Below are 22,398 nucleotides of genomic sequence, written 5' to 3'. Positions count from 1 at the left end.
AGCTGGCCTCCCTGGCTGGGATTTCAGCCACCGGTGGAAGCATTCTTGCCCACCCCAGGTCATGAGTCTCTCGCTGGACGTCTTAGACATTCAGGTTTTACATTGAACACCGTGACTCTGAGTTTTCATGTCTGATATCATGTTTGAATCAATGTCAATTTCTTTTTGGCACATGGACGGTCAATTGTTTCAGGACTGTTGGTTGAGGATCATCCTTTATCGAATGCCTTTGCACGTTTGAGAAAGGATCAGTGTCCACCCAGGTGTGGATTTACTTCTGGACTCTATTCCGGTCCTTTGACCTGTTTATCGACACGGAGGTAGTGCCGCTCTGCCTTAATCGCTGTCGTTTTACAACCAGCCTCGAAATCAATTGGTCACTTTTTCAAAATGGTTTTGGCTACTCCAGCTCCTCTTCATGCCTTTCCACATGAATTTTAGGATCAGTTTGTCCATTTCTGCATGAGGTCCCATGGTGGATGGGACGGCCCTGCACCTGCACGTCACGCGGGACGGCGGCCATCCCAGCCCTAATGCGTCTGAATGTCCGTGAACGCAGTTGTCTTTCCAGTTATTTATGGGTCTTCCACTCCTCTCAGCACTGCCCCGTAGCTTCCCGCGTACAGAACCTCACCTCTTACATAAGGTTTCTCCTCAGTGCATTTGATACCATTTTTGGACGCTATTGTAAATGGCGTTCTGCAAGCTCAGTGTCCGGTTGGGCCTGCTCATGTGGACAAGGACAGCTCACTTTTGCTCACTGATCCATCTTTCACAGCCTGGTCGAGCCCGCCGGCTCTCGGGCAGCACGTCCTGTGGCGGGCACTCCCTCCGTGACGTCGGTGGCCCGAGTCTTCCGGCTTTCACTCTGCCCGGCTGCTGGAACCTGGTCAGCTCTATTGGTTTCCTCAAAGGCCAACTTTGGATTTACTGATTTCTGTCTCCTTTCCCCCTATTCCATTGGTTTATGCCTCATTTTTTTTGGCTTCTTTTCTTCTCCTTGCTTTGGGTTTAATTTCCTCTTCGAGCTTCCGAAGGTGGAGCCTGAGTCTCTGGCCCGGGCTCCACCTGGGCTGATTGGTCCTGATGCTGAGCACTTGGGGGTTCTCCCCGGGGTCCCGGGCATGGGGGGGTTTCCAGGGCAGCCTCTCCACTTGTGAGCCCGAGCAGCGGCTCCTGCTTCCTCGGTCCCTGGAGGCCTCTCGTGGCCTGGGGCCGTCTTCTCCCACAGGAGCAGCCATCGGGCCCAGCGGGCCCGGGGCGCCGCCCGCAGGTCCTCAGAGCGCTCTCCTCCGGCCCCTCCTCTCGGGCCTTTGCCCTGCCGACTCCACGGGCCTGGGTTCCTCAGGGAGGCCACCGTGCTCTGTGGGTGCCAAGGCCTGGCCACCAGCCGGTCACTGCAGGCCTGCTTCCCGGCTCTCCAGGATCCCTGGTGGGCCATGCCCATGTCCAGTGTTATGAGACTTTTTTCTGAGTGCTGGGGTTGGACGGAAGGCCTTGGGCGTGGTGGGCAAGCAGATCTCCTCTCTTGGTTCTTGTTTTGTTTGGACTGAAACCTCCTCACGGACTCACGCACCTCACAGCCTTGGACTTGTCGCCTCCGTCATCACGTGAGCCAATTCCTCGTAACAAATCCCGTCCTCCCCACGTCACGTTATCCTTGTGCCCTGTGGTTCTGCCCCTCTGGGGGACCTGGCGAGGACATAGTCGTGTTGGTGCAGCCAGAGGGTCAAACCATCTTGCTCAGAAGAGGACGGGCTGAGGTCACTCTGCACCGACACCAAGAATCATCTTGCATAATGGGGACGACTTCCCCATCGCTGGTTGGCCTGGGAAGTCGGCGTTGCTGCGTGCGGACTCTGGCCATCCTCGGAAGCAGGGGGTTGTGGGTTGACGGGATTTCTATGGTCAGGCTCTGCCACGAGAGGTGGCATCCTCTGGTTCCAGCTCTCCAAAATGCAAGCCAGATGGCACCCAACTGACTCTTGGTGTCTCGGTCCTCCCCTCGCCGGCCAATGGATGCGCCGTGGCCAGTGGATGCGTGGAAAGTCGGGGTGTGTTTGGCATGCCGTGGCTCCCGCTGTCTTGTTAGAGGAATGGCTTCCGGCCCCTGCTCATGTATTTCAGGCCCATAAAGCAGACTTGATTACACAGTTGTGTTAGCTTGCTGACACGGAAAGACGGCCGACCCCGGGATTAATCAGCTCGTACCGGGCTCGCTGGGAACCACGGCTGTCCTGAGCCACAGCCGGCAGCACGTCTGCCCTGGGTGTTGCACGGACAAAAGCCATTTCTGCTCCTGAGAGAGTTTTCCAAGCTGCACTTAAGAATTTTTATGGGTTGGTGGTGACATTTCCATTTTAATTTGCTAATTATTATTGGTGAAATTGAGAGGCAACTCCAGATTTATTGGCGTTTCACAGTCTGTTGTGTTCTGCATACAGCTGTGAATCTTAACAGCCAGGAAGACGCCCTGCCCCGCATGGTGTGCACTGCCCTGCTCGGCCCCGGGGACGGCGCCGGCTGCCAGGTCAGGCCTTGGTCCTGGATCTGGGACCCCTGGGAGGAGGGGCAGGGCCTGCAGATCCACCATGTGCACCAGCCGTGGGCTTCCTGGAGGACCAGGGCAGGTGCAGGAGGACCTCTGCTGTTGTGGTCCCGAGGCCCATAGCCTGCCCTTCGTCCATCCTTCCAGGGTCTCCAGAGCAGGCGGGGCCAGAGTCTCCCACACACCGTGGACAGGGTCAGGAGGGCCTTTCAGTGGTTCTTAATTGACAGGTCAGGTCTCTTGTTGTGCAACACACACACTTTTACTTAGGGTCGGAGCGATCCTCCTTCAGTTCATATTCACAGTTTCCTGACGGTGCCACCGTCCCCTGCTCACGTGGGCTCACTGTTTCCCCGTCTTGCTCCTGAGCGCGACCCTCCCACCCCATCCCTGCCTCCTCCAGGACAGGAGAAGCCAGCTCCCCTGCGCCCTCAGCTGCACAAGACCAGGGGAGCAGGGACAGGAGCACTCTCTCTGATAATTAATAATTCAGTTCAGATGTTCCCTGAAACATTTATGACCCAAGAACACGGAGAATAAATGACCCACCACAGAAAAGGCCTTTGATGAATTACAGCGCTTGGAGAAACATAATAGTTATTAAAAATTAGGCTCAGGAATCCATAATCACACGGGCAGAGGCCGACAGCAGGATGCGAAGTGAAAAGGCAGAGTGGAAACACAGGTGACCTGCGAGTCTCACCGTGTGAACAGAGGATGATATTTTTATTCACTGAAACCCGAGCTTGCTCCAAAAAGAACCAAGACAGGCTGGGCAAAATGTGTAGAGTCGCACACATCTGGAAAGTGCTGATGCGGAAACACAGCGTCGCTTCTTCTCTCGCCGAGGACCAGGGAGAGGGCAGGGTCACGGTTTCAGCTGAGGCCCTCGCGGATGGTTTGGGGTCCTTTGTCTCCCCAAGGAGGCCTATAAATGACAGGTTTTGAACCCATTGTCTGCCACAGTGACAGATGACAAACCGCTCAGTGTGTCTGCAGTGAACAGAGTCCACACCCACAGGCCACTCCAGGCCTCTGTGCACATCCTGTCCACGTCTGGGGAGGCCTATGGATGCTCCATCAGAGAGAAGAGGTGGAAAGCACCAGGTGCCCGGAGGAGGAGTCCTGGGCACGTGGCTGGTTGGTAGCAGGTCACCCCTGCTCCTGGTGGAGCTGAGCTGGCAGCAGCCCTGTGGCTGACTGAAGAGTCACCATCTGCTCAGACCTCCTCTGCTGGGCCCTCAGGAGAGCTCAGCTCTCTGGCCAGAGGTGGAAAACTTGGTCCTAATTAAGAATCCTGAAAAATCACAATGGAAGTTGTGATTCGGGGGTGGAGTTTCCCTTGTTACTATAACAAAATACTCGAGGCCGGGTGGCTTATGAACAACAGACGTTTCTTTCTCACTGTTCTGGAGGTAGAAGTCCAAGATCAAGGCCTGGCAGGTTGTGCATCTTTACTTTCAGATGGCGCCTTGTGGCTGCACCCTCCAGAGGAGACAGACATGGTTCTTCACATGGAGGACTGAGAGGAGCCTAGCTGGACCTCGAGTCCTTTTATAAGGGATATAAGGACTGTTCACCTCTCATCACTACTGCACTGGGGGTGAAGTTTCAGACTACGGCCGAGTGGGGGGGCCCTTTCTGTTTCCCTGGGGTCTGGTGGCAGGAAGGCTATTCCAAGCTCCTCATCTCTGGCTGGACGTTGGGTTTGGATGCACTCGATCCGGAGTTCACTCTTTACCCAGCCGCAGGTGGCCAGTTGGCTCTTACGTGACGTGGCCCGGCTCTCTCCTCCCCTGAGGGCCCTGCACCAGGGGAGGAAGGACTCAAAGCTGCTAATCCAGGAGCCAGCTCGGCCCCGGGCCCCTCCTGCTGCGTTTCCCTGGGTCTACCCCGGCCTCCGTGGCGCCCACAGTCCCCACGATGGTGCTGAGGTTTCTTTCCCTGAAAAGAATCCAGTGTTCTCCCAAGAGAACACTCTGTGACTTACCCGGTGTAGCCCCTCACCAGAGACCCCTGCAGTGGGGCGGGGACAAGCTTGCTGAGTGCTCCTGATGGTGCCCATGGGCAGTGTCCCCCAGAGCCCCTCAGTGTCCTGGAAACCAGGCTCGGCTCCAGGCACTCAAAGGGCGGAGGTGGTTTTACGTGGCATCTTACGCCTCTGACCTGTGACTCTGGACATGAGGTGTCAGGATGAGGCCTGGGGGGGCACTGTGGATGCCGAGGACCATTGTCCCCCCGGGGGTCACTATAAGCACCTGTGGCTGGCTGGTCTGTGTCCACACAAAAGGGCCGCCTGTGGGCTTGGCTCTGGGCCTGCACCCCAGCCCAGCCTGAGGCTCTCGTTTGCTCCCGAAGCTTGGCCTGACCTTGGCATCCCTCCCCCGCCCCGGGGGCCAGGGGATAGAGCTGGGTGGGCCATGGCTTCCTGGGCAGCAGTGGACGGTTTCATGGCCCGTTGAGGGATTGAGAGCTAATGGGGTTGCAATCTGCAGCTTGGAGGAGGGCCAGGGAGCAGGAGCTGATTCAGACCAGAGCCCAGAAATGGGCTTGGGAAAGTGGGGGCCAGCAGGCGAAGGGGTCAGCAGGCCCGCTCGGTTCCACCTTCAGGACTGGCCCAGAGGCCAGGTGCTTCCCACAGCTGGTCCTGCTGCCGCCTGCCTCGGGGATTCCTTGAGAACCAGGCTGGATCACTTCCTGCCTGTCCCCCAAACCCTCTGGTGGTTCTGCTTAGTGGCCAAGTAGCGTCCCCCCAAATTCACGCCTGCCTGGAGCCTTAGAATGTGACCTTCTTTGGAAAGGAGGTCTTTGTGGGTGTAGTCAGGGGTTGGACTGTCCTGGATCAACCCGTGCCTGGCGTCCTTCTAAGGAGAGAAGAGGACACGGACGGGGGGTGGGGGGCAGAGCCACCTGAGGGTGGAGGTGGAGGCCAGGGTCCAGGGAGCTGAAGAGGAGGCCAGGTCCTCCCGGGAGCAGGCTTGCCCACTCCCTTCTCTCGCTCGCAGCCTGCAGAGCGGGCAGTCACTCCTGTTATTTGAGGCCGTCCAGTGTGTGCGATTTGTTACAGCAGGGACAGAATACGATCCCCCGTGACCTTGGACAAAGCCCAAATCCTCCAGTGACCTGCTCTCCTGCCCCGGGGGCTCTCGGAGCCACCTGTCATCTGTCCCCCGAGCCAGCCTTCCCAGCTGTCACTTCAGGGCCCCTCTTGTCCCTCTCCTGCACGTCTGTGTCGCTCACTCCTCACCGCGCCTCGCTCTTGCCCAGAGCCGTCCTTCAGGGAGCCCTGCCCACCACCTTCCCAAGATGTCCTACCTTGGTGCCCGGCCTCCCTACTGACGCATCCCACATACCACACGGCTTGCGTGTTGGCGTCTCTGCACAGGAATGCGGGGACGGCTGACCCACGCGGACGGGAGACCACCCCAGGCTCCGGGCGCAGTACCTAGTCCATGCGCACTCTGACCCCAGCTCTGCTCACCAGGGGAGGATGCAGTCCCTGGCCAGGGGCAGCTCTGGGCCCTGAGGAGCACACAGTGCCCATCTGTGGGCTGTGGGGGGCAGCGTGCGTGGCGAGATCACTAACGCACTCAGGAGCATCGCGGCGACGCTCACGTAGTGCACAAAGAGCAGGCGTCTCGACAGAGGGAACTGGGTGTGGTGACGGTTCCCTGGGACCTGACACCCTGTGCCTGTGGGGGACGAGGCTCCCATTTCAGCCCCTCTCCCGGCTCAGACACTCTCACCTCACACCTGGTGTCGGGCTCTGCCCCAAGCCACGCTGGTGTCCAGCGCTGGGAGCTGTGACCGGATACGGCCCTGAGGCCCACAGCAGCACCTCGCAAGTCGGGGACAGGCTTGGCAGCTGTTTCCAGGGAAGGGCGGCTTCACGGTCTCTGGGCCCCGCGGGGACATCTCCCCAGTGGAGGCAGCACCGGGGCCAGCAGGTCAGAGGCCCGGAGCTGCCGGCTCTGCGTGTTCTGGGTGGAAACCACCAAGAGAAGGAAAGGGCCACCCTTGGAGAGCAGAGGAGCCGCCAGGCTCTCCCCCAGCTCGGGACGCAGGGGCGGAGCAGAGAGAGGACTGTGTGTGGCTTCCCGCGAGGCTCAGGCCCTTGCTGGAGCCCTTCCTCCTGCTCCTCAGCGTCGCTCCCAGCAGGTACCCAAGTCCCGCTCCTTAGTGGCTTTGGTGGAAAGGCAGGGGGAGGGGGCAGCACGTGGACCACAGGGTGCCCCCGAGCCCTGGCTGCTTCCTGCCCTCTGCACCCCTCTCTCGCATGGTTGGTCTGTAACTGTGCCAGGTCTGACCTGAGAAACGGCCCTCGTTGTCCCTGGCCGGTGTCTGGGGTGGCCTGTGGCTGTGCCGTGGACCTCCCTGTTGGAGAGGGCGGGCCCCGCGTGGGGGCTCCCAGGGCTCCGGTGCTCAGGGCCCACATCGAACTCACCCCAGGCTCCACTCCCAGTCCCCAGGCCACAGCTGTGGGCGGAGCTGGAGGGCCTCTGGCCCACGTCCACCCCTGCACCTCCCCTGGAGCATCTCCAGCCTCCCCTTGTCCAGCCTGTCCTCCTGGCTTCTCCAGCTGTCTGCCCCACGTGCCCTCCTCTTCCCCACGTGGGGGACTTGTCACCTCTCATCCCTGCTTCCCACTCACTCCTGGGGAGGAGACACAGTGACCTTCTGGTTGCCATGTCCAAGGGGGAAGTTCTACTTCTGCTCTTACTTGAGGCTCTGGTCATGTGACATGGAGTGCCATTCCCTGGGCCTGGGATGCCATTCCTTCTGTGCTGGCCCCTCTCCCGGCTCAGACACTCTCACCTCACACCTGGTGTCGGGCTCTGCCCCAAGCCACGCTGGTGTCCAGCGCTGGGAGCTGTGACCGGATACGGCCCTGAGGCCCACAGCAGCTCGAGGGCAGCAGGACACGCAGGTGAGATGGCAAGACGGTGCCTCCCGGTGGCCTCGGGGCCGTCTTGGTTTGTGAGGTCCACACAGCGTCATGGACGGCCACTTAGAGGCACCTCAGATGTCCCTGCCGTTGAGCCACGAGTGGCTGCACACTGTCCCCGTCATTGCACCGACACGGGGCCCAGGGGACCTCAGCTCCCCTCCAGCCCCTCTGCTCTTTGTCTCGGATCTTGTAGAGCGGACCCCACGGGAGCCCAGGTAGAACTGGGCATGCTTCTGGAATCTTCTCTCTTGCTCCCCTAATGGTCTCCCAAGCCCTGGTTCTTGTGGCCGTTGTCACTGTTGAATCGGTGTCCCCTGTGGTGCCACCACCTCCCCTCTGAGAGCCCCACAGCCCCCCTCCAGCACCTCATGGCAGCCCCTGATTGGTCCCCAGACTCCCACCCACGTGCTCAGATCCGTCCTCGGCTGCCCTAGGAGGCTCCGGGAGGGCTGTCCTCGGGGAGCTCTGTCACTGTCCCTGGACATTCAGCGGGTTTCAGGCGAGCATCCTGGGCTGGCAGGCGGGAGGGCATCTGGCCTCCAGATGGGTCCCCAGGATTGGGACCGAGAGTGGTCTCCACAGGGGGCTGGGGACAAGGCGAAGGACCCTTCTGTCACTCAGGACCCCTTGGCCTCTGCAATCGTGGGCGCTGCGGCGGGAGCCGGCCTCCCCGGCCTTTCCCAGCAGCGATACTGTTGCCATGGCAACCCCCGGCTGGAGCTGGCAGCGGGCTCCGGCCTCCTTCCCTCTTCTCGGCTGGAAAAGCACCTTTGGTGGCTGTCCGCTGCTGTGGCTGACAGCATCAGTTAGCACTTGTTAGTGTCCCAGCGGCCGCTGTGTGCAAGCCCAGGGCCTGTGTTGCCTCCCGAGTCCTGGCAGTGACCTGAGTGTTTGGATGTGGACACTGAGGAGCAGCGGCTGCAGACACCTGCTCGGCGTGCTGGGCCGTCCTGCAGACCCGGGGTGGGGGTCCCCAGGCCTGGCTGCTGACCGCGGAGCTGCCGTGCCCTTCCGAGTCTGCAATGTTCTGGTCACCAGAGGGCACTGACCACCCACTCGACTCGGCACCTTCCGTGTGCCGGGAGCTTTGAGCGTGTCACCCGTTCAGTCCCCGCAGTGACCTTGTGCAGTGGCTGCTGATGGAAGCTCCCAAGGCAGGGCTTAGCCCTCACCTGGAGCTGCTCCTCCCGGCCTGGAGCAGCCCAGCAAAGCGCACCTGAGCTTTGTTACCCCTCCCCTCCCTGGACAGCAACCTGGGCAGCTCTTCATGGTTATTTTGTACCTTGACCTGGACTTAGAGTTGGGTCTGTGTGGCCACCCCCCGTCCCTGGTTGAGCCCTTGGGAACAAAGAGGATGCTGGGCCGTGCTCTCCGTGGTGACATTTAACCAAGCCATGAATCCTGTCCCTGGGTGGCACGGTCAGCGGGCCGGGAAGCGTGTTCCTCGTTACCCTTTTGCCCAGTTTACCTGGTGGTTCGAAGGCAGCGAGCTCTCCTGTCCTGCCTTCATGTAACGAGGCCTTGGTGACGTGGGACGGAGGGGCGCTGGCTGTCTAGTGCACAAAGCGTAAATACAGCCCAAGTGCAGAGACGAACCCTAACTCTTCCTCCTTTCATGGTCAGTAAAGAAAATCCCCACCATCTTTCCTCATTAACTGGGACCAGGATGAATCTGTGGGGCTGGTGATTTTCCAAAGTGCTTTCTGCAAAATAATGAGGCTGTTTATTAACTTGGAGCTGGCGAGGGGGAGCGGTGGCTAGGTGGTTTCCATGGCAACCTCGGGACGGAGGGAGGCTCAGCTGTGAGCTTTGGGCCCCATCCCACCCCGAATGCCCGGGGCAGGTGCTGAGCTCGCCTGGTCCTCTGTGGAGGGGGACTGGCCGGCTTGAGGAAGGCAGCGTTTGACAGGAAGCGCCGTGGGGAGGGGACGGCACCTCGTCAAACCCATCAAACCCGTGGCTGCCGGGTGCGGCCGGCCCTAGGAAAAGCTGAGGCCGCCTCTTGAACAGCTCTTCACGCCAACCAGGCGGCCTCAGTCAAGGACGACAGACAGTGACCAGTGTCCGTGGGGATGTGGAAAGGCAGACGGTGACAAGTGTCGGGGAGAACTGCAGTAGCCGGGCCCTCCTGCTCTGCTGGCGGGAGCACCAGGGGCCGCGGCCACTTTGGACCACAGGCTGGCAGGTCCTCGGAGACCAGAGAGAGTTCCCACGGGACCCCGCCCTGCCCGGCCTGGGGGCACCGGAGAGGACCGGAACCGCGTCCCCACGTACTCCTGCAGCCGAGTGCCGCGGCACGGTCCCTGGCAGCCCCGAGGGAGAACAGCCCCGTGCCCAGCAGGTGAATGGGTGGAAGAGATGTGGCTCTCGCAGGCGTGGATGCCATGCGTCCCTCAAAAGGGACAGACAGAGTTGCTGAAGGTTGAAGTGTCCCCAGGGAAGGGAGAGGCCAAGGAAGGCCCCGTCTGGTGTGGCCCTGCAGAGTCTGTGGGGGCTGCAGGGACCAGCCACAAACCCAGCGGCTGCAAGAGAAGGTCACAGTCTGCAGTAAAGGCGAGCGGAGGCAGGACTGGTGCCGGCCAGGCTTCTCCCCGCCTCATGGGCCGTCTTGGGGCCCTTGGGCTCATGGACGGCTGACTTCTCCTGGGTGGTCACCGACTCTCCTCTGTGTGCCTCTGTCTCTGGTGGAGATTCACTCCACGTGATGCCCTCCTACCCCAGTGTGTCCTTGTCACCTCGTCACGTCAGCAGCGACCCCGTTTCCCAGCAAGGTCGCACTCTGGGCTACCTGGGGTCAGCCATGTGTCAGTCTCAGGGGCCACAGTTTGCCCCCCAACACTGCCATTTAGGTGCCACGTCAGGACGTGCAAACCCACGGAGCCAGGAGGTAGCTCAGCAGTCACCAAGGACAGGGTGGTGGATTGTGGCCAGGGAGAGTGACCGCCGCCGAGAGGGCAAGTTCCTTTGAGAGGGGAAGGAAATATCCTAAATTAATCGTGGACTTCTGCCTGGGGGCCTCAGGGTGACCAAGCCCTTGCTGATGGCTGCTTTGACCACTGGCTCCTTGAGCACACTGCTGCCCAGTGACATGTCCCTTCTTATTGGACCAGACTTTGCCCGTGTCCCCACAGTAGTCGGGCTCATGCCTGGACTTGGATGGACTCCATCTCATCCCTCTTCCCCTCCGAGTCCCTCCCCTCTCCCCTCCCCTCTCCCCTCCCCCTCTCCCCTCCCCCTCTCCCCTCCCCCTCTCCCTCCTCTCTCTGCTCGGCCATCTTCCTTTGCTGGTTTATGTGTTCATTTTTGGTACTTTCCACACACACACACAGAGGAGGCCTACTTATCCTCGCACACAGCTCGACTTTGTTGAATTCATTCAGAATTCTTCGCCTTTCCTGTCCCTCCCCCTCACCCTCCCCCTCCCTCTCCTTCTACTCCACTGATCAATCCTCTATCTTTATGATATCCAGTGCCCCCTTTCCCCTTATTTTGCTCCAGACTCCACCTATACGAGAAAACATTTGACCCTGGATTTTCTGAGTCTGGCTTCTTTCTTTCTTTTTTTTGGTGGTGGGGGATACCAGGAATTGAACCCAGGGGCACTTGACCACTGAGCCCCATCCCAGCCCTATTTTGTATTTTACTTAGACACAGGGTCTCACTGAGTTGCTTAGGGCCTGGCCGTTGCTGAGGCTGGCTTGGAACTTTCGATCCTCCCGCCTCAGCCTCCTGAGCCTGGCTTATTCCACTTCACGTGGTGTCCTCCAGCTCTGTCCATTCACCAGCAGATGCTGTGATTTCATCCTTCCTGGTGGCTGAGTGAAACCCCATGGGGTAGATATACCATTCACTGATGGGCGTCTGGAGTGTCCACAGTTCGGCTGTTGTAAATTGTGCTGTATAAAGGTTGAGTGCTGTATCAACAGAGAATGCTGATTTTAGTTCTTTGGGATAGACACCAAGGAGGGGGGTCAGCTGGGCCATGTACTGGTGCCATTCCTAGTTTTTTGAGGCCTCTCGGTTTTGCTTTCCAGAGTGGTTGTGCGTCCTCGGTCCCGTCAACAGCGTAGGAGAGCACTGTGCCCCGTCCTCACCGGCATTTAGTCTTTATATTCTTGAGGACTGCCGTTCCGACTGGAGCCAGGTGAAACCTTAGTGTGGTTTTGGTTTGCATTTCCCTGATTGCTAGAGATGCTGGGTATGGTTTCATGTAGCTGTTGGCCATTGGTGTTTCTTCTTCTGAGAGCTGTTTAGTTCTTTTGCCTGTTTATTAATTGGGCTATTTGGGTTTTTGGGTGCTTTTTGAGTTCTTTTTGTATCTGGACACTAATCCCGACAGAGGACCTTCTCTTCATGCCCTCGCGTCACTTGCGGTGCAGAAGATTTTTAGTTTGATGGCTCCCAGTGGGACTTTCTTGACCCTTCCGTGGTGGTCCCAGCAACCTCCTAGGGTCCAGTTAAGCCCCGCCCCTTTCGGGGAGCCTTCCTGGTGACTCCGCCCTCCCCAGCCCCTCCTTCCGGGCATTTCTGCATCACTTGGGAGTGTGGTTCTGGGGTCTCTGTGTCCTCTGGTGCTTCGTGAGTCTCTGCAGTAGGGTGCAGGTCCCGTAGCGACCCTGGTGCAGCCCTTGGTCTGCAGCCGGTGACACGATGCCTGCTGAGATTGTGGCATGTGGGTGGAGCTCCGCACAGTCTGACTCACCTTCTCCCTGAAGAGGAGACAGCCCGCCCACAGGGAGCAGCTCTTGGCAAGAGTGTGCAACCTGCTTCCTGTGTGAGTTCCGGAGCCAAGGCGCTGGGTGGGGAGCTTCACCCAGAGAAGGGCCTCTGTTCCGCAGGAGCTGCTCGCGGCATGGAGACCGGGGACCTCTGCAGGGGCCTGGGTGCACCCTGGGGAGGGGACGGCAGGTCAGACTGCCCCATGAGGCCTGTCATCTGAGAGCCTCCGTCAATGTCCCCTCCTCACGCTCCCTGGCCTCTGCTGGCCTGCTCTGGATCCCTGACCCCCCTCTTCCCTGCCAGCCCAGACTCCTGCTGGATTCCACTTGACTCACAGAAGACACCAGCTTGGGGCCCCACCCCGGCTCCAGAGGGTCGGGGAAACCTCCAGCTCACAGCCCAGTGTTCTGACGGGCGCTTCTCGGGGTGGCGTTTTAGGCAGGAGGGGAGGGCTAGCTGACCTCTGGGGTGCTAGACCTTCTTCCTTCTGATTTGGGCAGAGAGAAGCCGGTCTTGGTGTTTCCTCTCCCGACACCTCTGCCAAAATCCCAACGTGTTTCTTTATCAGAAGTGGGACGGTGTTTTCCCAAAGGAAATGTTTCAGGAACTCCAGTGTCTGCCACAGGGAGGAGGGGAGTCCTGGTGAGGACGGCACTGCAAGTTCCAACTCCAGAAGTGGAGGAAGAACTGGGAAAATGCAAAAATAGGGCTGTTACTAAAGCCTGGCCCTCCTGGCAGGGGACTCTGGGACTGATCTCTGCACGCTGGGCAGGACAAGCCGACGACATGGTCAGGAGAGAAGACCTGAGCAGCACCAACAGATCAAAGCCACCTAATTGACACAGATAAAGTGCTGCACTCGGCGGCTCCTTCCACTCCAGGAAATGAGCGCGGGGCGTTTGCCAAAGCTGTCAGCACAGGGCTCATAAAGCGCACCGTAGCACTTTTCAAAAGATTGAAGTGACTCAGAGTGTGTTCTCTGGCCACAGTGCAATTAAACTAGAAACCAACAGCAAGAAGGTAGCTAGAAAGTCTCCAACCGCTTAGTTATCAAGCCACGTGCTTCTAGCTCACCTGTGGTTCACAGATGAAATTGCAACCGGAATTGGGAAATCAGAAAACATTTTTAACTAAATGATAATGAAGGTCTATCATACTGATAGGTTATAGTCAAAGAAACGCTTAGAGAGAAATCTGTGGCCTTTCATATATTTTTAGCCATATATACGTATGTTCATTTGTACTTATGAGGACAGACTGAAAATCTATATTTTAAGCTTCCATCTGAAGAAGCAAGAAAAAGTTGAGTCAACTTTAAAGAAATTAGAAGGAAACAGATGATTAGGACAAAAGCAAAAATAATGTCAGAGAAAGCAAATAGACCATGGAGAAAACAGTGAAGACAAAAGTCTATTATTTGAGATCAATGAAATTGACAGACCCCTAAAAGAACAGAAGAGAGAAAATACATTGCCAATATCAGAATGAGGGTGAGAACCGCCAAACCCTGCAGATGTTACGAGTGTTAGCTGGCTCGTGAGAGATCGGGAACACAGATCTGCCAAACAGCACATTCCAGAGTATGGAACAAATTCTCAAAATGCAGTCATAAATAACCCAGTAAAAATGGGCAAGAGTTTGAAGGGTTGGCCAAAGATGATATAACAGCAACTAAACACACGAGAAGACGCTCAGCATCGTTAGACAGGAGGAAGAAAATGAAGCTGGCTATGAAATGCCACTACCACCCACCACATGGGCTGAAGTGAGGCCCCCTGACCATACCACGGGGGGTGGGGGGTGGGGTGGAGCCAAACACAGCCAGATATCCAACCGAAAAATTAAAATGGAATCCTCAAAGGCTAAAATAGTCCAAAACAAGTCAAGGAAGGAGAAGAAATAAACAAGAGGGGACAAAGAAAATGAATAAGAACATGGTTGGCCTGGGATAAACCACATCTATAGTCATCCTAAATGTAAATGGTCTAAATATGCCAAATAAAAAGCAGAGACTGTCCAACTAGATAAAAACACAAGACCCAGCCGTCTGCTCTGTCTGAGAAGCTACCTTGGATATGCAGACAAGAAGATCACAAGCAAAAGTCTAGAGAAAATATTTCACCCAAAAGCCAAAAAGAAGGAAGCTCACCCCTGGCTCAGCAAACCTCTAAGTAAAGAGATGCTTACAGGAACAGAGGCGATCAGTGGGCACCAGGGCCACTGTGCCACAATCAAGGAGCCCCAGGGGACTGTTTGCTTCACAGCAAATAGACAAGGCTACAGCTGTCGGAACAGAGGGAGCAACAAACGCATTCACAGTTATAACCGGAGACTCCCTCCTCCTTGTCCAGTGACTGGAGAAGCCCTGAGCACCACGTGCAGCCCATGTGGCCTGGCATTGGTAGAACATTCTGCTAAGAAACAGCATAATGCATCTTCCTGTCCAGAGCACATGGGAAGGCTGGGGATGTAGTGAGAGGTAGACACTTGCTTGGCATGCATAAGGCCCTGAGCTCAACCCTCAGCACCACACACACACACACACACACACACACACACACACACACATACACACACACACACGGACACACACACACGGACACACACATAAATAAATGAATAAAATTCTTAAAATTGCTCTAATGAGTCTTTTTTTAAAAGCATATTAAATATTCACCAAAGTAAATCGTATTCCAGGCCACATAAAAATGTTAACAGATTCCAAATATTTCAATAATAAAAATATTTTTTGAATGGGAGAGATATAAATCATTATGTAAAATAATAACAGAAACATAGGTGGAAAATTTGGAAACTAAAAACCATGTATCTAAGTGATTCTTAGACCCCAGAGGAAACTAGAAAGTATTTAAAATCGGGTGGAAATGAGGACTCAACACATGAGAAACCGTATGATACAGCTAAAGTGAACGTGGAGGTCAAGTTCAAGCACTGACCGCTCAGGGCAGGAGTCAGAAGTCTCGCATCCACAGCCCTCCACCCTGAGAACATCCACAGAGACCAAATTGAATGGAGGACGGCAGGCGGAAGGAGACCACGAAGAACACAAAACAAGGAAATCGAAAATAGGAAGACAATAGAGAAAGCTAATCAGGCTGAGAGCTAATTTCATTTAAAAGATTAATGAAATCGACACAATTCAAGCCCGAAGGAGCAAGAATAAAGGAGAAAAGCCGAATGGCCAGTGTCCTGCATGCAAAAAAGGACCCGAGAGCGGGCCGTGCCACCTGGGGCGGTCACAGGGGAGGACCACCGACGCACTTATGTCCGTGGGCTTGACATTTAAAATGAAAATGGAGCGTTTCCTGGAAAGACACACAGATGAGGTTCAGGAAGGAGACACTGAGAGCCCGACTCGTCCTCTGTCTACTGAAGGAGCGGGATCCGCACTCAGGACTTCCCAGGGGAAACCACGGCCTGGCTGGCTTGACCCGGGGGAGTCTGAGGTACATTTAAACAACAAAAACGTCCACGCTCTACAAACTCTTGCAGAAAACAGAAGAGGAGGAAATAGCCCCTGACATGGGAGCCTGGAAGTACTCCTGTGTCTGTAGCCGAGGGGTTTTGAGAGGCCAAGCCACTGAATAGAAAGCGCAGATTCTTTTCGATAGTGACATTGGACCAGTGGATCCCAAGCAGAGTGACTACCCTCCGCCATACTGGCTTCTCATGATTTCCAGGTGGAACCCAAAGATCCGAAGCTTCTAGAGAAATGCTTTGCAATGTACCTGTCTACAGTGACAGGTGGGCTCTGTACCTGGGCTTTCAGGAGGGGACCCATCTGAAATGTGGCCAGTGTGTTTGAACAACAGAGTTCCATGTCCTACTTAATTTCAATCAATCTAAACTTAAGTTCTTAGTGGATACCATACTTGACAGTGTAATTTGAGAAGAAAATACAGGAGAAAATATTGTTACCTTGAATTAGGCGTGGTGGGGCATGCCTATAATGTCATACTGTCCTGAGGCTGAGGCAAGAGGATTGAAGTTCAAGCCCAGCGGGGGCGACTTAGTGAGACCGTGTCTCACAATAAAACTAAATAAAAAGGGGCTGAGGATCTAGCTCAGTGGCAAAGCAGCCCTGGTTCAATCTCCAGTAAAAAACAATAAAAAATATTGGGGAAAACAATCGAACAGAGACTTCATCAAAGCACATATGTGGAAAGAGAAAGAGCACATGTAAAGGCCTCATGTCTCTAGTTATTGATGGAAATACAAGTTAAAACCACAGCGAGGGACCATGGTGCACTTTTTAGAATGGCTAAGAGAAAAAAGTCTGACGATACCCGAGGTTGGCAGCATGCGTCACTGATAGGGGGCAAAATGGCACAGACACTTGGGAACGTATTGTGTTAGTTTACCATAAAGTTATTTTAATATAAACGTGCCGGGTGGTTCAGCAATTCCACTCTTTGGAATCTACCAAGAAAGGGAAAACGTGCTCCTGGAAGACTTCAACAGGAACGTCAAAGCCAGTTTCACTCACAGCCACCCAAGCTGGCAACGGTTCAGGTCCCCTTTAACGGATCAGTGGGAATATTGTGGTGTATTCCCACTCTGGAATACCTCCTGGAAGTAAGAAAGAATGAACAACGGATGCATGAAACATGTTTTGAATTTCAAAACATCATACTGACCCATTGTCCTGCAGGGTCTCTTTTACGTGAAGTTCAAAATACGGCCAAAGCAATCCATGGCCAGAGGAATTGCCCAGTGGCTGCCTTTGATGGGTGACAGGAGAGGAATCAGACTCAGGATGCAGTTTGTGAGATGGCCCGAGTGTCCCTCCTGACGGCCGTCTTGCCTTAAGTGTGCATCCTGATTGCGGTGCGGGCCACCTGGGCCTGGGTGTGTATTCACGTGTCCGAGTTTGTAAAAAGTTGTTGAATTTTACACGTCGGATCTGTGCAATCTACCGACTGTAACCTTTCCCTAAACAAAAACTGAGCAGATATCTATTCACAGAGGGGAAGTGATGTCCCAGGCATGTTGTTAAGTGGGACAAGGCAGACGTGAGCCTGTCTAGGTGAGAAGGAAACAGAAACCTCACAGGACAGGAAAGGGAGACAGAGGACGGGCCGGAGGCAGGCGGCACCGCCCCAAAGCCAACTTACGCTGAAGTTTCTGTTTCTTTTTTCTACTTTGGCATCGTGTAAATAATAAAATTAAATATATAAATAAAGAAGAAACACCTTAGAGATGAAAGAGACACAAAGATGGGGGAGGACAACTCACTGACAACTACCACACACACAGGGTTCTCACTCCGAAAACAGCAATTAGAGGGAAATAATTAGGCATTTATTCTTCCTCTCCTGCAAGCAGTGTATAGCAGCTCTGGTCGATGGGGGACAGTCCTCAAGAATCTTAGCTAATAAGTATGGACAGATTGTTAGAAGTGGAACACAACCATTTTGCAGCTCCTATGGAATAATTAATTTGGATAAAGTGCCAATGAATGGAGTCACTGGATGGAAGACACAGAGAGGTCAAGAGACTTGCCCTCACTCACACAGCTAACGAGTGGCAGGAGCAGGATCTCAACCCTGCTGGCCTGGTCTAGAGGCCATGGTTGTAGCCGCTGGACCCCTTCCCCTCGTAAAATGGAAACGTGTGTCTGGACCCTTCACTCCTTCCACAAACACTCGTCGTGAACTAGGGGGTGCCTCTGTGGGCGCCCGGGGCAGAGTCCCTCCCCTCCCGGTGGGTTCATGCACTTGGGCCAGACCCGTGTCTGGGGTCTCTGGGGGCTCACTACACTGTTAGATTCTGTGGTATATTTCCATAACAAACATAAGGAAAAATAAGTGAGAGATTAAGTCCTATGTCCTTAAAGTCCAAGTGAGTCTCCATGGTGCAGATTCGTTTCTACCAAGTCAAAACAATGACGCGGCTTCGATACGTGTGACACTTTCAAGTTGAGGATGATGAGAGTTCACTGTCCAACTTATTTCAGCTCTCCCAGCTGGGAGGCCTCCGCTCTCCTGGGAATGTAGTCACCACTGGGACAAGTCGTTCCCTGTGACCTCAGGATGCCAAGGCCGGACAAAGAGACTCGTACCATTGTTAAGGCAGAGTCACGGGGGCCCCTCGGGTCTTAAGGAAGCCCTTGGACCCTCTCCCCTCCCCTGCGTCTCCCGCCCCACGCGGGCTGAGGGCCACCCTGAGAGGAGCGTGAGCTTGGGGGCGTGGGCCTGACCCTGGCCCTCCTCATCAGTGACACACCTAGCCAATCACACGCCCACAGGGAGGTTGGTGGCACTTTGTTCTCCCCAAGAAGGAGGTGGCCTGTCAGCCAAGAAGCAGACGGCTGGTCTCTGACTGCGAAGCTTTTCATTTAACACCTTTGGAAAGTGTTTTCGTTACTTCTAAAAGCGGTTTAAATATAATTACAGTGAAATTTTGTGTCATCGTGTTTTGGAATCCCTGAACGAATTCTGAGGGGTCCTGGTCTCCGAGGTTTGAAAGTTCACCCTTTAAATCCCTCCAGGGGCCCTTCTCTCATTCTGCCTTGGATTGTGGTCAGGAGATAAGATTCACTGGAGAGCTGGGCACAGTCCTCTTCTCACACTGGGGATTAACAAAGCCCTGAGGTTATCCTAACAGGCTCAGCAAATATTTGGGGAATGGGCAACTGAGTGAATGTAGGATTATTCCTCAAGGACAAGGGTCTGCCTTTCTTTGCTATCCAGGAGACTCTGTGGGGGACTTCAGAGACTGTAGTGAGCAAGCCGTGGATGGAGGGGTGGGGGGATGGGTGGGGTGGGTGGGGGGAGGGAGAGAGGATGGGTGGGGGGATGGAGGGGGGATGGAGGGGGTGGAGGGGGGTGGAGGGGGGATGGAGGTGGTGGAGGGGGGATAAATGGGGGATGGAGGGGGGATGGGATTTGGATAGAGGGGGGTGGAGGGGGGATGGATGGGTGGGGAGATGAAAGGGGGATGGAGGGGGGATGAATAGGGGATGGAGGGGGGATGGAGGAGGATGGAGGGAGGATGAATGGGGGATGGAGGGGGGATGGATGGGGAGATGGATGTGGGTGAGTTGCTGGGTGGATGGGTGTATGTGGGTGTGTGTATGTGTGGTGAGTGAGTGATGGATGGAGGAGGATGGGTGAAAGATGGGGGGTGGGGGTGGGTGGAAAGTCTCCTTGTCACTTGCTGCCTCTACACCAGAAGGAAGGAAGCTGTCCCGTTCCCATGGTACCTGGTCCTTGGATTTAGAAGACCAGCGGGGTAATCTGTCATCTGCAAACCTCGGTTGCAGCCCAAATACACCCCTCCCTGCCCACTGGCTTGGAGGAACCAGTCCAAGCAAGATTTTTCTTGGTGCCCAGACAGGTCCATCCACTCTCCTGTCCGGGCACTAATGACCCTCCTGCCTGCAGCCCTGGCCTTTGAGATGATGGTCAAGTTTACTGAAGTGATTTCTGACTCCGTGGGGGCCCCAGGGCCGTGGCTCTCGGTTGGCAGATCTGGGAAGAAGGGGGCTACGGGGCAGGCAGGTCCTCCCTCTGCTCCCCCGAAGCCTGGACCTGGGAAACCCACGGTGTCCTGCAGTCCTTCCCTTGATGGACTCCACCTGACAGTCGGACTAGGCAGGCCTGTCAGGAAGGCAGGCGGCAGGCCGGGAAGGGATTTGCAAGCAAGATAATCAGTGATCGATTGGAAGGCCGGGCACCCCACCAGCCTTCTTGAGAGGAGATGGACTTCCTGGCGTTCTGGAATATTTACCGATGGGTAGTAGGCTGCATATGAGGGCCCAGGACTTCTGCTTCCCCATCTTCCTGTTCCCTGCTTCAGGGAAGCCCTCTGCACTCAGGTGAGGAGGGAGGAAGCCCACCCCCTCCTGCCCACCCCCCACTCTCAGTGCCCCACCTGACACCTCTGCCCACAGAGGGTGTCCACTCTCCTGAGCGAGGGCCCAGAGCCGCCTGCCCCCGCCATCCGGAGAGCCCCCTCCTAGGAGGCCTCTGCCTGCAGGGGGCGCCCGCCACCCAACAGCAGCTCCGGGGAGCGCGAAGCCCCAGCTCCTGGGCATTCATCATCATTATCAAACGCGTCCCGCTTCCAGACAGGCTATAAAGAGAACCGGGGACGTGTGCCCCAGCGTCAGGGAAGTGTGGAGTTGTTGTTTTCATTATTCTCATTATTAATTTGTTTACATCTCACTTTGTGCCCAGAGGGTTTGCTGGGAGGAGTGGAGACGCCGCCTGGTGCCTCGGCTGTGTCCCATCTGGAGGCGGCCAGCCAGGAGGCGGATGGAGGAAGGCAGGCGTGTCCAGCCTCAGACTGGCTGTGGCCGGGCAGCCAATGACCTCCTGTGGCCTGGGGAGGAGTCTGCGTGGCCAGGGGACCTGCTCTTCAGCACGCAAGTCCCTGCTCCCAGAGATTCAGTCCACCTCTGCTGCCCGGGGCCCCACGCGTCCAGCCCTGGAGTTAGTGCCAAGGCTCTCTAGATCCCTTCTCCTGGGACAAGCCAGGTGGCTGAGGGGCTGTTAGCTGAGGGTGTGGACAGAGCCCCGTCTGGGTGCTCCCAGAGGCCAGGGCTACTCCTCATGCAGGGCAGAGAGGGGTGTAGGGGCTGGACTGGGTCAGGCCCAGGGCCTGGACCAAGCCCTCCACTGCCATGCATGTCCCCAAGCTGAACTTCGGGAGCCCCAGGGATCTAAAGGAGGTGCCTTCTTTAAGCTGGAGGGTAGAATGAGCTTCCTGGAGCAGCGGGTTAGTGTGACTTACCTGCCGATTCCTCCTGCACCAGGCTGGGGCGGCCTCAGTGGGCCAGAGGCCCCGCGAGTGCAGGGCGGACGGGTTCTCTCCCTCCTGGGCTCCGTGGTTTACAGTGGGCCACCCAAGTCCTGGGCGCCCGTGAGCCAGGCAGGTCAGAGTCCACCTGCGAGGCCCCGCCAGCCCCCAGTCCAGCTGTCCCCCTTGCTCTGTGAGCTGCCCTTGGTGGCGCTTGCTCCTGGTCATTCCCAGCTGCCTGAGAGGGTGACAGGGTGAGGAGGGCTAGCCACTGGGTCCCCAGCCAGGCATGAGGGTGTTCAAGTTCATCCTGGGGAGAGCCCTGTTTGCAAATATCCAGCTACTCTGTGCCTTGGTTCTGAGCGAGATGCCGCCAGTGAGTTAGACACAGGCGGAGCCCGGCCACGGCTGACAGAGGAGAGCTGGAGGTCGGAGTCCACGTTCCCGTTCCCTGGGAGCCGAATCAATAGACACGGGGAGCCCTGGGCCTGCATCACCTCTCATTACCTTAGTGTCTAGTCTTGGGAATGCCCAGGGCACAGGAGTCTGCTTCATTAACGTTCTGGTCACTTTGGGTTAACGGGGGGGGGGGGGGGGGAGGGCGGTGGGGGGAGGAAAGTTTTGTTTTTACAGGTTTCCTCCCAGGTTGCCTGGCCCTGGCTGCCCCTTCGGCCTTGGGAAGTCCCCTGTGACCAACCCGGGGCGGGGTGGGGGGCTGTCCGGTCTGCGCTCTGCTCTGAAGGCAGCTCCGTCCGGGCTCTCCAGCAGGTGGGCCCCAGGACATGCCCTTGTCATGGTTTCCTTTGCAAACAAGCCCCTGGCAGGAGTGGCCTTTCTAGCCAGCTGTCTGTCTCCCAAGCAGGGAGGGGCCAGCCGTGCCCCTGGAAGTCAAGACTGTGGCCAGCCGTGCAGGGAGGGGTCCCCACTGCTTTCATGCCTGTGTCGGTGTCCATTCTCTTTCTTCCCAGGATGAGGAGAGTGAGAGCAAACCCATGTCTAGCGGGAGCCACTGACTGGGTGTGGGGAAAAGAAAGCCTCTGGGTCCCCTGGGGCTGGGTGCGCAGCCTGGGGCACTGTGCTGGGCTGGACTGGGCCCGCTAATCCAATCTGACTGATGTGTCCTGGGAAGAAGAGGACGAGCTCCCAAGGCTGCTCCTGCACCTGGGAAAGGTGGCCTGGGGGCACCGTGGGAAGGGAACCTTGGACTTCTCATGGACCCCAGAGCCCTGGGAAAGTCACGTCTGCTGTCGAGGCACCTGGCCTGTGGGGCTTCGCGGTGGCTCCCTGAGCAGACCAGGGCAGCACCACAGAGCTCTCCAGCAGGACTTCTGGGGTGCAGCAGGCTGCCTGGTGGCCTTCCCCGCAGGGGTGGCCCCTCCTCCCTCCCACCTGCACCACAAAGGTCACACAGCCCTGCCAG

The 22,398-nt window shown here is 56.5% G+C and overlaps 1 long non-coding RNA gene across 1 annotated transcript; it reads right to left on the bottom strand.

Annotated features, from left to right (window-relative positions):
* Positions 1-16,583: 16,583 nt before the first annotated feature.
* Positions 16,584-21,486, bottom strand: LOC144367841 (uncharacterized). Its single transcript, XR_013427349.1, has 2 exons — positions 20,973-21,486; positions 16,584-16,805 (listed from the first exon to the last, which is right to left on the bottom strand). It is a non-coding gene; the product is annotated as an uncharacterized LOC144367841 (long non-coding RNA).
* Between the last annotated feature and the right edge of the window lie 912 nt (positions 21,487-22,398).

Source organism: Ictidomys tridecemlineatus, chromosome 11 (assembly GCF_052094955.1).
Source record: "Ictidomys tridecemlineatus isolate mIctTri1 chromosome 11, mIctTri1.hap1, whole genome shotgun sequence".
Classification (NCBI taxonomy): domain Eukaryota; kingdom Metazoa; phylum Chordata; class Mammalia; order Rodentia; family Sciuridae; genus Ictidomys; species Ictidomys tridecemlineatus.
Note: the sequence above shows the minus strand (reverse complement) of the source record. Positions and strands in the feature narration are given on the sequence as shown.